The sequence below is a fragment of the Polypterus senegalus genome, chromosome 17, assembly GCF_016835505.1.
Source record: "Polypterus senegalus isolate Bchr_013 chromosome 17, ASM1683550v1, whole genome shotgun sequence".
Classification (NCBI taxonomy): Eukaryota; Metazoa; Chordata; class Cladistia; order Polypteriformes; family Polypteridae; genus Polypterus; species Polypterus senegalus.
This window is the reverse complement of record NC_053170.1, coordinates 17,710,684-17,727,208: the sequence shown is the minus strand read 5'-3', so window position 1 is coordinate 17,727,208 and position 16,525 is coordinate 17,710,684. Positions and strand designations below refer to the sequence as shown.

The window sequence follows — 16,525 nt, the reverse complement described above, 5'->3', positions numbered from 1 at the left end:
GCAGCAGCACAAGTGTTTCTGTGATAGCAATGCAGGAATTTTTAATTCATTAAATTACATTTTGTGTTTGGTTACTTGAAAAAGTAATCAGACTACTTGCACGCCTTGCTTTTCACATGTTTCCCTACTGCTCTCCTGATTGTGCTGCTTGTGTTAAAATGAAAAGTGGAATTTTACTTTAAGTATTTGCTAACATTTTAGTGTCCCTTTGAAAATTTAAATTTTGTAAACCAGTTGTCAATTAAGTTTGGGTTCATAATGGGTTAAAATTAAAGAAGGGATAAGTATTGTGACTGGTTGATTGTTGGTTGTCCTATAGTCATCAGATAAGGTACTGGTGTAAACATTACTTGAAACTGAAGAGTGCAAAATGTTTTTTTCCTCAGAAAAAGAAAAAATGAGGTCCTGAGGCCTTAGTAGGAGGGTCAGAGGTGTAAGATTATTCTGAAAAGAAGCTGTTGCCTAGAATGGGCTGCCATATTTTATAAGACAGGTGGGGTTGAACCCCACAGAGTTTTCTCTATGTTCGCTTAATATTGGAAACCTCTAAGCCACTATAAAGTAGATGTTGTATGTTTCTTACTGAACAACATTACGAAGTGAGTTAACAGAGTAAACGAGGCATTAGAATTAATAATTTACTGAATCATCAGCATTCCATGCAGGGTCATGGAGTTCAGGATCTATGTGTGCCCAACGTCTCAGATGGCATTCAGAATAAAAGTCCAGAAGTCAAAGGCAAATGTGCTATTGGGTACCAGTCTTTAATACCAAAGTTACACATCTCATTGGCGAGAATCTAATCTTGGGCAGATTTTGTAAAGCCTGATGTTAAATGGGTGCACTCAGATGTAATTTGTGTGAAGGAGGAGGAAGAATGTATCATTTGAAGAGTGCTTTCTGCTCACCTGTTTTGTTTTTTGTGAAAATAAGATGTTCCTCCTAGCCGAGTTTTAAGGAGTCTATTAGTGTGCCGTTGAGTAAACATTGATATAATTTTGAAATGAATCCTCTATCACTAATCAGATTAACTCATGCTGTGACCTGAATTTTTCTCCTCTTTAGAGCATCTGTTTTCCTGTGTATGCACTTTAAGTGTTGGGGCAGAATTAATATTATCAACATTCTTTTTCCACACAGATTGTTTTAGTTGGTTGTGTTTTTTTCTTTTTTAATACAAGCACCCAGGAGTATTTATATACTCCTGATAAACTAATTTGAATATATTACCACTAAGTTTTTATCAGATTCTGTCAACAAAGTGTGTTGCCTCTCCATGTTGATGCAGTGAACACATAATAGGATTGCTGAAACTGAGGAAAAAATGTAATCTACCATTAAATATGATCAGATGCAAAATTTCTACTTTTTAGCTACACCTTAGCTGTTAGTTTGGCTGAGAGTGTTTTATCTTATCCCTGGATGTATTTCGTTTTGTTTGTCACCCCTCTCCGCCCCCAATCCCACACCCCCAACCCCCCAATCTGTAGTACTGGGATCCGTAGAGGAGATTTGCATTATCTGACAACAGAATGCAAGTGGATAAGTGGTCTGTCCTTGCTCATAGTTAATCATTCATTGTTTAAGGTCACGGTTGTGTTTGCTTTTGAAAGTGGTCAAAGCAGTGAACACTAAAGCTATTTTCTGTGATCTTGCACTTTTACAGGGCCTGTTATTGCAGGCTGAACTACTGCTTGCAGAGACAGCAGTGCTAGGAGTCAAGTGTGTTGAGGACCGTGACCTATGAAAATATTAAAAAGCATAATGTTGGATAGCTCATCTAGCTACGTCGCTCTTAATGAGAATTTTCAAGAATCCCCCTTCTTATACTTGCGTGTCTGCTGGTCACAGGTCTCCCCTCTGCATCCTTTAATTGGTTTAGTCCCAGGTACCATGTGGGACTAGGGTATTAGGTTTATTTATTTATTTATTTTTTTCCTTGCAGATTCATATTGTGAGCTAGTAGAAAACACAGCTTGTCTGTACATGTTCTCTCAGCTTGGCTTGTTAGTGGAGAAGTGCCTTAAGACATTACTTGCAGTAAATACTTTCAGGGCTCCACTCTGAGTCTTCCCAGAGTAAGAGACCATTGCTACTTTGATTTGACGTATCCACCTTGTGGATATAAGGACCTTCATTGTTCCATCCAGGTAGAATGATGGCTCTCTAAAACCACTTGGGTAAAACTCTTGCGCCCTCTGCTCTTTAAAGCTTCCCTAATATTTTGTAGTAACACAACATGCTTTATACAATGCAGGGCCGGCTATGCTCCTTGCAGCACTGGGAACAAGGGGGGTGGGGTAGGAGGACCAAACTTAAACAGAGTGCCAGTCCATTTCCGTGCCCAGTCCCTACCCACTCACTTTCCTTTGGTGATGTGGGATGAAAACCATTAGGACGCAGAAAATGTGAATGCTACACGTGAACAATGACTGAACTTGGGATTGAAACTCGCAAGTCCGCCATACAATACAATACAATACAAGACAGTTTATTCTTGTATAGCCCAAAATCACACTGGAAGTGCCGCAATGGGCTTTAACAGGCTCTGCCTTTTGACAGCCCCCCAGCCTTGACTCTCTCGGAAGACAAGGAAAAACTCCCAATAAAAACCTTGTAGGGAAAAATGGAAGAAACCTCTGGAAAGGCAGTTCAAAGAGAGACCCCTTTCCAGGTAGGTTGGGCGTGCAGTGGGTGTCAAAAGTAGGGGGTCAATACAATATACAGAACAGAACAATTCCTTAAGACAGCATAATAATAAAAATTTTAGAAGTACGGTTTAACAGTAGATGATATGACATAATTAGGTTTGGATATTTTAAGAGTCCTGGAGACCTCATCCATCTAGCTGCCTCCCCATTTGGCCATGCCACGGCTGAAACGTTGCTCCGATGAAAGGACTCCTCTTTCCCATGATTCCTGTGATCCTCCGTCAGGGATGACTTTACCATAGGCAGGCAAACAACTTGGCAGGTGGGCTGTGGCACCAATTGCCACATTTGGGTACCGAGAAAAGAAACAGAATAGGTGAGGGTTAGTATTCAAATATAATTATCATGTTACTTATGTTTTAGTGCTAATGACTAACAACAGAGATGCAGTATGTACAGTTAATCAGCAGCTCTAGTCAGGATATGCTAAACTGAAGTAGTGAGTCTTCAGCCGGGATTTAAAGGCTGAGACTGAAGGGGCATCTCTTATAGAAGCAGGAAGACCATTCCACAGTTTAGGGGCCCTGTAACTAAAAGCTCGACCTCCCACTGTTATTTTATTAATCCTTGGAATCCTAAGCAGACCGGCATCTTGAGATCTTAATGTGCGCTCAGGTTTGTAAGTCATGATAAGTTCAGACAAGTAAGCCGGACCTTGGCCATTTAATGCTTTATATGTTAAAATCCCACCCCTCATATTTCAAGGTGATATGTGTTTCCGAGTTTAATCCTGATACTGACACGGTGTTACTTCACCAGCTTGTGCTTAAATTGGAAAACCAAAAAAGAAATGTACCAATTGTATCATGAATGTTGTAAGTTGCCTTAGATAAAGATATCAGCCAAGTAAGTAAATGTTAATGTATCTGCATTTGTGGTGAAATAAAGCATTAATATTATTCCTACTTAGTTCAGATGCTTAGGCATTTGCCCTTTTTTAAGTTTTTGTTTTTGCCACATTGTACTGTATTACCCACTTATTAGCACTACTAGTTGGGCATTTCCCAAACTTTATATATTGGGACATTTAGTAACCCTGTACGTTTTTTTTGGGTTTTTTTTTCCTCCCCTCACTATATAGTATAATGCAGGGGCCAGCAACCTTTGGCACACAACGATTTTCAGTGGGACTCTAATTGAATTGAAATACAATAAATAACTATATTTAATTACAGTGCATGTGTTTGCGCCCTCACCCATGTTTTGCGTATGCGACTCCCATGCAAAGGGAAACCACGTGTTCTGTGCAGGCCGTGGTATATTAAAACAAACCTTCTTCTTGAATTTTAATTATAGTGCATGCGTTCATGCTTTGCGTCCCCACCTACGTTTTGTACATGTAACTCGCATGTAATGGGAAACCATGTGTTCAGTGCAGGCCGTAGTACAATAATTTGTGCATTATGCTGTGAAAGTCTTGAGTGTCATACGTCAAGTGTACAAAGACATTATCAAACTAAACAGTCCATGTTTAAAAACTCTGAGAAAAGTAAAGCTTGTAACAAAGGCACTATATAAGCGCCTGACCCGACACGGAGGCACGTATAAAAACACAAAGACTTTATTTCTTTCTTCACCCGTGGGCACGTCTTCCCCGTGACCCACAGGCAATACACAGTCCCAAAGCACAAACACTAAAGCACAACACACACTTCTTCCTCTACCACCACTCCTCCACAAGCGTAGTCCTCCTACTCCCGACCCTGGGTCGTTGAGTGGTGGTGGCTGGCCATTTTTTATAACCCACCCGGAAGTGTTCCAGATGCTTGACCACCTGGTCCTAATTGCACCTCCGGGTGGGGCTGGAGATTCGTCCAGCCAGGCTGCTGAATCCATGCAGCTGCCCCTAGTGGCCATCTGAGCCCCCAGCCAGGCTGTGGAGGACTCCATCTCCCATGGAGCCCTGCGGGTGGTTGGGGAATCGCCGTCAGCCATGGAGGCTGCCACCAAGCATCCCGGGGGAGGTACTGGAGCAGCCCTACCGGGCATGGGACCCGGCTGTCCTTCACAAGCTATACAAACGTCTGTTTCTGGCTTTAAAAAAATATTTTAGTCAAATGATTGGAACCAAAAATGAAAGCCCCTGAAATTTGAGGATCATATGTGAATAGAATGTTTTCTATGTAGTTTAAAATGCTGAATTACCAATAGTATACGATCTGGGTATAACGGGCTTCTAAAGTATGTACTTTTGAAGCCCATTATAACCGGACCAATTTTGTTACTATATATAACAAAATTGGTAGAATTATGTCGGCATGCAGAATAACATTGTAACATAGGTTCGGCACGACACTGCTGAAAGGTTGCCGACCCTGGTATAATGTAATCTGTGTCAACTGTCTCTGTTGCTGATTTTTGAATTCAAAAGCTTTGTTTATGGTTTTGAGATGCAACATATGAATTTCAGTGGAGGGTGGCATACCTGCTTTCTGTCTGCCACACGTTTCTGGAATGTCTACTCAAGTGCATAGTAACCATAAAGTGCTCCTGGCATGCAAAATGTGCTGGCATGTGAAATATGTTTATGTACTTGCAGATCAGCCCCATAGCAAAAAGGGTGCGACTATAGAAACCTTCCTGGTAAATGTTCCCCTGCCTTCATTGTTATCAGTTTCATGATGTCATTAAAATGAGGAGTAAATGGCCAGAAAACAATGCTGATTTGAAGGAAATGACCTTGGCGCAAGAACAAAAAAAAAAGTGCAATAGCCTAACAAAGAGGAAATGTCAACTATTTACGTAGAGACGAGGAGAGCATGAATTGTTTGAACCAGTTTTATAATGCCCACCATATTAAATTAATATACTGCAGACTTTTATGAAGATTTTTTTTTATCCTTGGAAATGCACCTATATTTTCTAGGTCTGTGGCAGGTCACCTGTTTTGTATCAAATTTAGGACACAGTTTTACAGTCCTTAATTACACTGTTTCTTACCATTCAAAATATTGTGCTAGTAGTCCTTTGCATATCACTTATCACTGCAAAATCTGGGGTAGCAAAGGAACCTACTGTTGGCAAGTTGGTTCCTAATGAAAGAAGTTGACATGCCAGCTTTGTGTGAAGTCTCTTATCCATGACAGGAGAATTCGGATTATTTCAGCATACATGGATTTTTCACGTAATGTTGAATTTTGAAGACTGGAAATTTGCAGTAGCAAACCTTGGACATTTTGAGCAGAAATTACTTGCCTCTCTGTCCCATCAGTTGCTAAATGAGCAGCAAGAGGGGGTGTCAGTATTTGGCTTCCAGCCAGTTTGAACTTAGCTTATACTTGCTTGTGAAGCAAAATGCTGAAAAACATTATTCTATTTTTCAATGTAAGTTGTGATTAAAGGCATTGAGTGCCTGCTATACACTTCTCTTGGTTGTATCCCAACTAGGTACAGTTTTCATGGGTACAAAACTAAGCTGGAAGTTGACTCTGGGGGGATGGTGGAGTGTCTGAGTGCCTCCAGTGTGCGTGTGTCAGGGTGCCTGCTGATGCGTGTGAAAGACACGTGCAGTCATGTTTGCTTTGTGCGCTTCATCAAAGTGACATGTATTAGTTGTGCAGAAGGTTACATCTCAAAGTAATGATGCACAGGGCAAAAGCTTTCTTTTGCTAAAATTATTTTGAGATGATGCTCTGCAAATTCAGTATCGCTCTGACTGACTATGCACAGTTTGACTTCCTTCATGAATTGTAAGATTAAATGACACGATCTGCCTTATGCCCCTAAAGCTTTTTGTGCATGTCTCCATGACACTGACGGAGAAAAAAGGGTTCAGAAAACGATTGGAGAGATGTTTCCGCTGGAAATACTTTTTGAAATGGTCATTTTTCAGGTAATCTGTATCATATAAATAACTAAGGCTGCCTTAAAATAAACGTACACAGAATTTACCCCATTTAAGTCTTTTGTGGAATCTGATTGTCCCAAAGTGAACAAGGCAAAATGTGTAGTGTTGTCACTTCAACATAAATGCAGAACAAGGCAAGAGACGCATCCTTAAAACTGTAATGGGGTCATCTGCACCAACTGCATTCTTTTGTAACCGTTTTTCACCAAATCCCTCTTTCTACATGTATTTAAAATATCCTGTCACCATGAAACCTAAGTCAGCCTTGATGAGGTGCACATCCAATGGACTTTTCCAAACACAGGACACACATTTGTAACCTGGCCCATTGAGAGGTGCAGGTGACGTGAACTGCTACTCTTATCTGTTGAGTTTTCTCCATGCAAGCAGCTTTTACGGTAAATGACATTGGCTTCTTTAGTTTATATTCGTCCAAAGTGAATGCAGAATGGGAGTAAAGCAACAGCAATGATTATTGCTGTTAAACAAGGAGCAACAGTGTATGGCGTTTTTTCATTTCATCTTGTATGCCTTATAATTTAAGTTACTTCTGTATTATGTGGTCATGGGGACAACTGTTAATTTTAGTATCAAAAATACAATACTGTATGCAACATTTACTCTGCTTCTTAAAAAATGTAGCCTGCATTTTCTATTCATTTTATTTTTCAATTAAAAAAAAAAATTCTGCTAGACCAATGCTATACTTATTTATTTTTTTCCTTTTTGTTGTGAATGTATATATTGGAAAGAGTGAATGCATATTTTTTGTAGTTTGATTTGCTACTCCTCTAATACAAAGGCTATAAAGATTACACTGGCTCACTGGGGTAGGATAGTGTGAATGTGTGTTTGTGTTACTCTTTATTGAAGGCAAACTAAGGAATGCTATTTTATGGAAAAAAAAAAAAACAATGTTTTTTGGGTCTGGAAGATAAATGGCGGTATTGCACTATATATTTTTAACTTGTTGGTTCATTGCATTGAAAGTAGCTCATTTCCAGGCAGAGGCATTTTTAGCTGCTTGTTTTAGCTCATTTTATTCATTTGTATCGATCATATCTTATTGCTACTCTGACTGAGCCCAAAAAGCAGATTATGTAGTAAGGGTGTGTGTGTGTGGGTTTCTCCCCACGTCGCCTAAATTTGTTGTTGAGATATGTCTTGCTGAATCCACCAGTACCACCCATCCAGGTGACCACCTGAGTGACTAGCTTTAGGCACGGTTAACTGAGTGCATTAATGGATTACTGCTTGTGTGTAGTTGTATGCAGGCTGCTATTTACATGTTAGTTTGGTTATCAATGCAAGTTTAAAGCGCTTCAGCCTCTTCCGTATTTCTTCCTCTAGCTTCTGGTTGTTGATATGCAAATTAGATGTTGTTTTTGACTCCCACCTGCTAATCTGCTTTAAAGCATCTGGAATTATAGCGTATCTAAAATACATCCATTCATTGATTTTTATTATGCAAATGTAGGCAAAACCCTTTTGAAAGGAAATGTTCTTATTTTTATTGTAAAATTTCCTTGCTTTTTTAATAGACGTTAAAGAGGGAACATCTAGTCTTAAGCAGCAATCTGTTTAATAAAAAAAATGCTTTTTACTGGTTGCCAATGTTACGCAAAATCATAATTGAATCTGTGGTGCCTGTGTTTCATTAGCTCTGCAGTTGCTGAAGAAGCACTGGCTCCAGGAGCATCCAGATTCATCCTGAGTTAATTGGTGAGGATTTTTATTTATTTATTTTTGCCCGTGAGCTGTCGATCTCCATTTTACTTGAAAATGACCTTTTTGCTATTTTGCTCTCTTTTCAAACTTGAAGTGAGCAAGGACACATTTGAACTTTTAAGTGCATACAATGTACAAAGGAGTTGTGTTTTTATGATTAAACGTTTTGCACTACTCAAAATGTGTTTCCATTAATTTATTGTTAGACTTTTTCTGCCCACTTGCAAAGGTTTAGATGCTGTCAAGGGAGAAGACATGAAATAAAATAAAATGTCACTTTCCACTGGTAGAAATTAGTTCACCTGTTGCAGAGTCATGTTCATAAGAATAGAAATATGTATAATGTTGAGCATGTGATTGGCTTACAATCAGATCTTTTTGTAAATGAGGATATGTTAGACTCTTGTAAAACCTCTTCTGAGAACTAGAGTCATCAGTCTGTTGCACTTTTATGCACACCATATAAAGTAGTGCTAATGATGAAAAATCTGTTTTGCTGTGTTATAGAGTTGGATTGACTGCTAAATGTTTATACATCAGTTGATCCCATTGGAATCTCTAAATCGCCTTTCTGAAGGGACCCCTCTGTTCTCTTGCATAAGAGAGACGCCCACAGTACATTGTGGTCGTATCCTTGCTGTGTCTGCTACTCACAAGGAAGTGTGGAATGTCTCTTACTGTTCAGAAGCATCTGAATTCCTGACAGTCTGATCAAAGTTTCAAAAATATGAATTGTGAATGAGTGAGAAATTACTCACTGTGTGTTTTTTTTTTTTTTACTTCTCCTCCTTATTCTTTTTCCCAGACAGATCTGTGTGTTTGCGTGCTGTGTGTCTGGAACAAAGGAGAAGGCTGTTCTGATTTTTAAAATCCCTCTGTCAGGCTAAATTAAAACAGGAAATGGTTTTCTGATGACCATATGCATGCCGTTTTAAATGATCTTTTTAACAGTACCTTTTCCACATCCAACGCTGGTTGACATAAAACTGTAAGGTCATAGATTTAAATCTTGTCAATAGATAGATAAGTATGTGACCCTGTGCAACACCCTTGATCTGCCTTAAGGCAAAATATGACTTTTATTTAAAGTTATTGCTATGAAAATCCACATGACCACATAGACAATTAGATCCTTAATCTTGGTAAACATGGGGCTGGTCTGTGAATTACTTTTGATGCACTATGGTTAGGCCGAAAGGTTAACTTGCAGAAGTAGGTTGAATTGTTCATTAGAATCGCTTTTTTCCTCTTGCTTGTTGAAAAGGAACTCCTTGGAGAATGGTTGGGAGAATCTACATTTATGTTTAAAACAACTTGCTAAGCAGTTGGAGTTGGACAGTGAAGTAATCATGATTTTTGTGTACAAGTAGAAATCTGTAATCTACATCTACTACAAATGAAAAAGCTTGCATAGATTGAAAAAATAGCTTACAGCCAGACATGTCGAACAATTAAATGTCAAATGCCAAAGGGCCTTCCTGGTTTCTACATCTCATTAGCTACTTATAGGGAGGTAAAATATTATACTATAAGTTAACATATATACCTGTAAAAATAGAATGTTAATTAAGGCAGTTAGAAAATAGTCTCACCTTTAGAAGCATGGACTGTTCGTTTTCAAATAGGACATTGGCATACAGTTTTCTGACTAAGCTGACCATTTCACACGTAATATGACGTATGACCAAACTTTGAGAGATATTAAACCAGACAAGTAAGCATTAAATAGAACTTTCTTTAAACAAGAACTTTTCTTTGTAACATCAGTTTATTTTTGTGTGAAATGTTTTGCTTTGAATTTTACTAAAACTTCAAAAATAAAAATGCTTGGATTGTGAAATTATTTAAACGTGCAGCTACAGCCTGCGTGACGTGACCCAGACCAACTGAAGAGGCAAGTTGCCACTTGTAAGATGAAGAAGCTGACTTCTAGCTTAATGTTCTTGTTAACTGCTCCCTACAGAATTCACTTGTAAGTAAGGTACCTCTTTCAAACCCTTTTCAACAAATACAATCAATAGTTAAGGTGATGACATCAACATTTTATTTGAGATTTTGCTCATGAATGGACATTCTTTTGAATGGTGTGTCTTGGTGTTTGAGTTGGAACAGTCCTAGAAGTTTGACTGGTTATGATACTAGCATTCAGATCTCAGTACTGCTACCAAAACAGTTCCAAAGCAATTAATGAGTAACTCCAAACCCCCCAGTATCACCCCCCCGTTCTTATTCCAGTGTCCAGGCTGCACACTGCTTTCCTCTTGGTAGTCTTGGTAGCATGAGGTGTGCAATCGTCAAAGCAATAAAATTTCCGATGAAGTCCTGATATTGTTGAAGCCTGTGGTTTTGTTTCAAGAATGACACTGAACCGATGACTTTGCACGTTTACACTTCCAATTGCCAAGGGACGGGAGTTAGGGGGTGGTATAGATTGAGAGGAAAGCTGATGTTTACCTCCAGTACCGAAATGGTACTGTACCATTGTAAGATTTGGATTTTTTGTACTTTTCAGTGACAGGTATACTTCAAACCTTTTCATGGCATATTTTAACATATGGTAGATCATAAAATACAAAAGTGATATTCATTTTGCTTATCTGGTCATTGTACTTTAGAAGTTAGTGTTGCTGTACTAGCTGGCAATTACATGAGGCAAATCTAATAACAATAGGTGCTGGCTTTAAATCAGTAAGACTACTAATGACTAACAAGCCTTATTATTTTTATGCCTGGAGAAAGCCTCGCAAATCATACGTGAACCTGCACTTCAGGTTTTTAGGTTGTTATGAGTACTCCTGTTCATGAATTGTATTTCCAATTGATAATTAAGTTCTGTATATGTTTTTCCAGTCTTTCCACAGTCTTGCTCATTAAATTCTGCACACTGTGGATTTACAAATCCCAAAAAAGACAAACACAGCTTGATGAACTTTGTGAACGAGGTTGGAATCGTGGTGAATCAATCAACTTCTTAGGTGTTTCCTATTTGAATTTTAAAATACACAGGTATTCATGTGCCTGAAAAATCTTAATCCTATTTGTGCATCCTGTCTAGAAAGAGAGAAAATATTTCATTACTTTTTTAGGGAGGTGTAGACAAATTATTATTATTATTATTATTTTTTATTTTTTTTTAAATTAAGTGCTTGGAACGCCTGAGTTCACACAGGCCTTGGTGGTATTAATGATAATTATCAAGCATTTTGAAGTCCTGTGATTGTGGTGTTTTGCTTTTCCCCCGATAAAGTGGTCTGCTTGGGAATACTTCTTAACCCATTTGTGCTGTAAAGATTTCATTCTGCTCACTTAAACACTTAATCAAGTCCTATTTGCAGCACTAATACTGCATCTCATTCTATGAAGGAATTAGTTCATGTTGTGTAAGAACTACAGAATTTCAATCAGGATTTATGCATCTAATTATCAATCAAGCCTGGATAAATTCAGTAAAATTGTTTTTCCGTAACATTTATATTGTCGAATATCCAGAAAGTTCATATTTTTTAATTCACTCTTTTTGTGTGTTTATTGTAAATGTTTGCTTAGTTTCTTTACAGTGACATACATGTGATGTAGCTGACTTAGTTTCTTGCATGTTAAAACATAAACATCAAATAAATTAGCTGATTTCTTCACTAATTGGTAACCATTGACAATTACTGGCGCATGACTGATTTTCCTTATTTTCTTTTTATTTTAATGGAGTTAAAGTTGTGATTTTTGAGAACTTTTTCCAAGTTTTATAGGCATTTTTTTAAGTGTGTGTGCTTTTGACCATGATGAACACTTCCTCCTAATCTTCTGTTGTGCCCTTTTAACTCAATTTCTGAAGGGTGTGGGGTAATGGAAGGAGACAACAACTACTTTAATCCAAAAGTTTATTCCCCAGGCCTCAATGCTGCAAAGAATGCAATGCATGTTCCGTGAGCACTCAAGTCCGCATGCACATACAGTCAGAGCTGACGCAATGAAATTCAGCTCAAGCACACGCCAGGCAAACAGGCTGAGGAGTCATGTGTGGTCGTGTTGGCTTTAGAGCTACCAAAAGTAAAAAGTGCAGGTTAAGTGTAGTCTATCCAATTTTTACAGGTATGTTAATTCACATTCTGCCTATGGAGCATGGTGTTGTAATATTTACAGAATACAGTTTGGCATTGAAAAAGATGACGTCTGGATGGCAGCATATGTTGCTGAAAACCTTTGCCATTTGGCAATCATCATGTCTTACTAGATGTGCAAGTTACCCATGCCATGTGCACTAATACACCCCTATTCCATCACGGATTCTGGCTTTTGATCTGTGAACTGATAACAAGCTGGATGGTCCCTCCCCTCTTTAGGTCAAGTGACGCATTGCTCATTATTTGCCAAAATAATTTTTTATTTTGATTGTCATACCACAGGACTGTTTTTACACTTTCCTTTAGTCCATCTTAAATGAGCTTAGGCCCAGAGAAGGCAGTGATGTTTCTGGATCATGCTTACAGTCATGGCCGAAATTATCGGCACCCCTGGAATTTTCCCAGAAAGTGCACCATTTCTCACAGAAAATTGTTGCAATTACAAATGTTTCGGTATACACATTTTTGTTTGCCGTTGTTCCAATGCATATAAAAGAAACAATCAGACAAAATTGTCATCTTTTCAAAATTGTGGGTAAATCGTTTTATTTCAAGCATATGATGCTCGTTTGAACTCACCTGTGGCAAGAAACGGGTGCTGGCAATACAGCAATCACGCCTGAAGCCAGTTAAAGTGGAGAAAAGTTGACTCAACCTTTCTGTTGTGTGTCTGAGTGTGCCACACTAAGCATGGAGAACAGAAAGAAGAGCAGAGAATTGTCTGAGGACTTGAGAACAAAAATTGTGGAAAATATCACGAATCTCAAGGCTACAAGTCCATCTCTAGAGATCTTCATGTTCCTTTGTTCACTGTGCGCAACGTAATCAAGAAGTTCAGAACACATGGCACCGTAGCTAATCTCCCTGGGTGTGGACAGAATAGAAAAATTGATAAGACTGCAACAAAGGATGGACTGAATGGTGGATAAACCATCCCAATTAGCTTCAAAACATATTCAAGCTGTTCTGCAGAATTTCAACAGTGTCAGCTCGAGCTATCCATCGACATCTGAACGAAATGAAACGCTATGGCAGGAGAGCCAGGAAGACCCCACTGCTGACACAGAAAGATAAAAAATCCAGACTGTACTTGAGGAGGCCAATATACTTCTGGGCGAATGTCTAGTGGACAGATGAGACCAAGGTAGAGCTTTTTGGTAAAGCTCATCATTCTACTCTTTACAGAAAAATGGAATGAGTCCTACGGAAAAAAAAAACACACAGTACCTACAGTCAAACATGGTGGAGGAAGATGTTTTGGGGATGTTTTGCTGCCTCTGGCACTGGATGACTTGACTGTGTACGAGGCTTCATGAAATCTGAAGACTACCAAAAGATATTGGGGTGCAATGTAGGGCCCAGTGTCAGAAAGCTGGGTCTGCGTCGGAGGTCATGGGTGTTCCAGCAGGACAATGCCCCCAAACATACCTCTAAAAGTACCCCGAAATGGTTGAAGACAAAGCGCTGGAGAGTTCTGAAGTGGCCAGCAATGAGTCCAGATCTAAATCCGATTGAACACTCATGGAGAGAGATCTCAAAATTGCTGTTGGGAGAAGGCGCCCTTCAAATCTGAGAGATCTTGAGCAGTTTGCAAAAGAAGAGTGGTCGGAAATTCCAGTTGAGGAGGTGTAACAAGCTTGGTGATGGTTATAGGAAGCTCTTGATTTCCAAAGGGCGTGCAACCAAATATTAAGTTGAGGGTGCCAATAATTTTGTCCAGCCCAGTTTTTGAGTTTTGTGTGACATGTCAGATTTGGCTTTTTTTCTGTTTTTTTTGTGTTGTTCCAATGCACATAAAAGAAATAAACATGTGTATACCAAAACATTTGTAATTGCAACAATTTTCTGTGAGAAATGGTGCATTTTCTGGGAAAATTCCAGGGGTGCTGATAATTTTGGCCATGACTGTATATATAGTTTCTTCTTTGCATGGTAGAGTTTTAACTTGTATTTGTGGATACAGCACCAAACTCTTCACAGAGAATTGCTTTAGGAAGTGTTCATGAGCCAGTGCAGTAACTTACTTTGCAATATTGTGTCTGGTTTGTAATGCAGTGCCACCTGAGGGCCCAAAGATCACAGTTATCCACTGTTGGGTTTCGACCTTGTCATTTGTGTACAGAATTTCCTCCAGATTCTCTGAATCTTTTAATATTACATCCTGTAGATTAGGAAATCTCAATTCTTCACTTTTTTTTCGTTGAGGAGCTTTATTCTTAAATGGTGGCACGCTTTTCCTGCGCAGTCTGTTTCACAGTGGTGAACTCCTCCCTATCTTTACTTATGAGAGACCCTTCCTCTATGGAATGCACTTTTTATACCCAATCCTATTACTGATCTGTTGCCAATTAACCGAATTAGTTTTGAGTTATTCCAACAAGTGTGTCCGGGTGTTTTTTTTTTTTTTTTTTTTTAAGTCTTTTGTTGCCACATTGCAACTTTTTAAAACCTGTTTCATAAAACAAACACTTGTTTTTTGTTTTATTTTCAGTTAAATATGCATTTTAAAGGATTTGCAAATTGTCACTTTCAGTTTTTTTATTTGCATTTTGCAAAGCATCCCAAGATTTTTGGAAACGGGGTTGTATGACTACTTCTATATCAGACTGAAAGTAACATTGATGACACCAAAATATATTTCTACCAAGTCTCCTACCATACCTACCCAATTCCCTGTTCCATTCCCAACTTTAATCTTCTGAGAGAGACTCCTTTTTTAAAAAAAAAAAAAAAAAAAAAAAAAGTCTGTGATCCTTGTGTCTTAACCTCTTCTGTATGTACAGTATATCCTCGGCACTCCTTGTGTGCCTTTTCTTTGTATTCTTGTATCTTAACTTTCTTTTGTTTGCATTCCCATAGAGCCAACACTCAGATTTTACTGTTTTAATGCAGTTTGCTTGCCTCCTGTCTGCTTTTCTGACTACCACCAGTAGTAGATCGGCCCCCATTCTTCACTGTGAAAAAAAAACATAATTCCTATTCTCTTATGCTTCCCATCTTTGAATGTTACTTGGATTGTGCCTTGTTAGTATTTAGCGAGCCAATGTCACTTAGTAAGAGCAAGTTATTCACTCTGTTGTCCTTGAAATGCTCCATATAAAACAAAAAGGTCATAATCCGTGATTGGACTTTGTACCCCTCAAGTAATGGCATTTTATATATTCAGCTTATTTATAGGAAATATTAGGTTGAATACAGTTAGGTGTTAATATATAAGCAAGTGAATATAACACTACTTTTGCATTTAGTTTCATTCTTTTCAAGCATAGGTGCTCTATTTTTTTATTTATTTATTTATTTTTCCTGCATTTTTCTGCATTGTATTTTAATTGAAAAGTCATGCCTTTTCATCTAGAGTATGTAACCCATTATTTATTTCAATAATCGGAATCTTATTTTCCTTTGGTTAACCTTTTTGGCCATATTGTTCACCTTAGTGGAAGATCCAAAAATCATCCTTTACCAGAGTGACACTTTTGGCCAAACAATGTATTCCTGCTGCCAGCTCTGCCTCAGATAGTATTTTGAACATGGTTTGAGAATATTGTATTCTGCCACAGATTATCCTGAAGCCACCAAAAACTGACAAATTTAGGATTTTTTTTTCTTATTTACAAGATTTTCATTAGAAATCTTATTAACTACATGAGGCTAATATGCCACACTATGTACCTCTTATTATTTGTACTGACCTAAATCTCATTCATTTATTTTTGGTTGTTGTATAGCAGTTGCCAAAAGGACAGTTTATACTGTTTTAATTCTGATAATTTATTTGTTAGAGTGCATTGCATCATAATATGCCTTTTGGGTTTATGGTAGGTTCAAAATATGTTTGAAACTTAATTGAGCATCAGGAAATGTTAATCTGAAATTTGGTTACATTGAGTCAAATGGCCAAATATGTTTCTGTATCACCCAGTCATAATTTCTTATCTTGCTGTGTTTGGATTTTCAGCATGTCAATGGGTGTTTGATTTTTCTGTAAATTACCATCACCACCTGCTACACACTGATCACAGATTCCGCATTTCAATTTGCTTAATAGTAGAAAAAAAATTGATATATAGTTTTTTTTTTTTTTTTTTTTTTAAAATGACTTTCACGTCACAAGTGCA

The 16,525-nt window shown here is 38.2% G+C and overlaps 1 protein-coding gene across 2 annotated transcripts in view; it reads left to right on the top strand.

The window, feature by feature from the left end:
- Window positions 1-16,525, top strand: part of LOC120518194 (junction plakoglobin-like) — a 39,736-nt gene that overhangs the window by 8,434 nt on the left and 14,777 nt on the right. Inside the window, exon 2 of one of the 2 annotated variants that reach the window (XM_039740847.1) lies at window positions 8,220-8,280. The exons of the other annotated variant lie outside the window; for it this stretch is intronic. The gene's annotated coding sequence lies outside the window, so the exon portion shown is untranslated. The remainder of the gene's footprint in view (window positions 1-8,219; window positions 8,281-16,525) is intronic. 2 annotated transcript variants of the gene reach the window in all.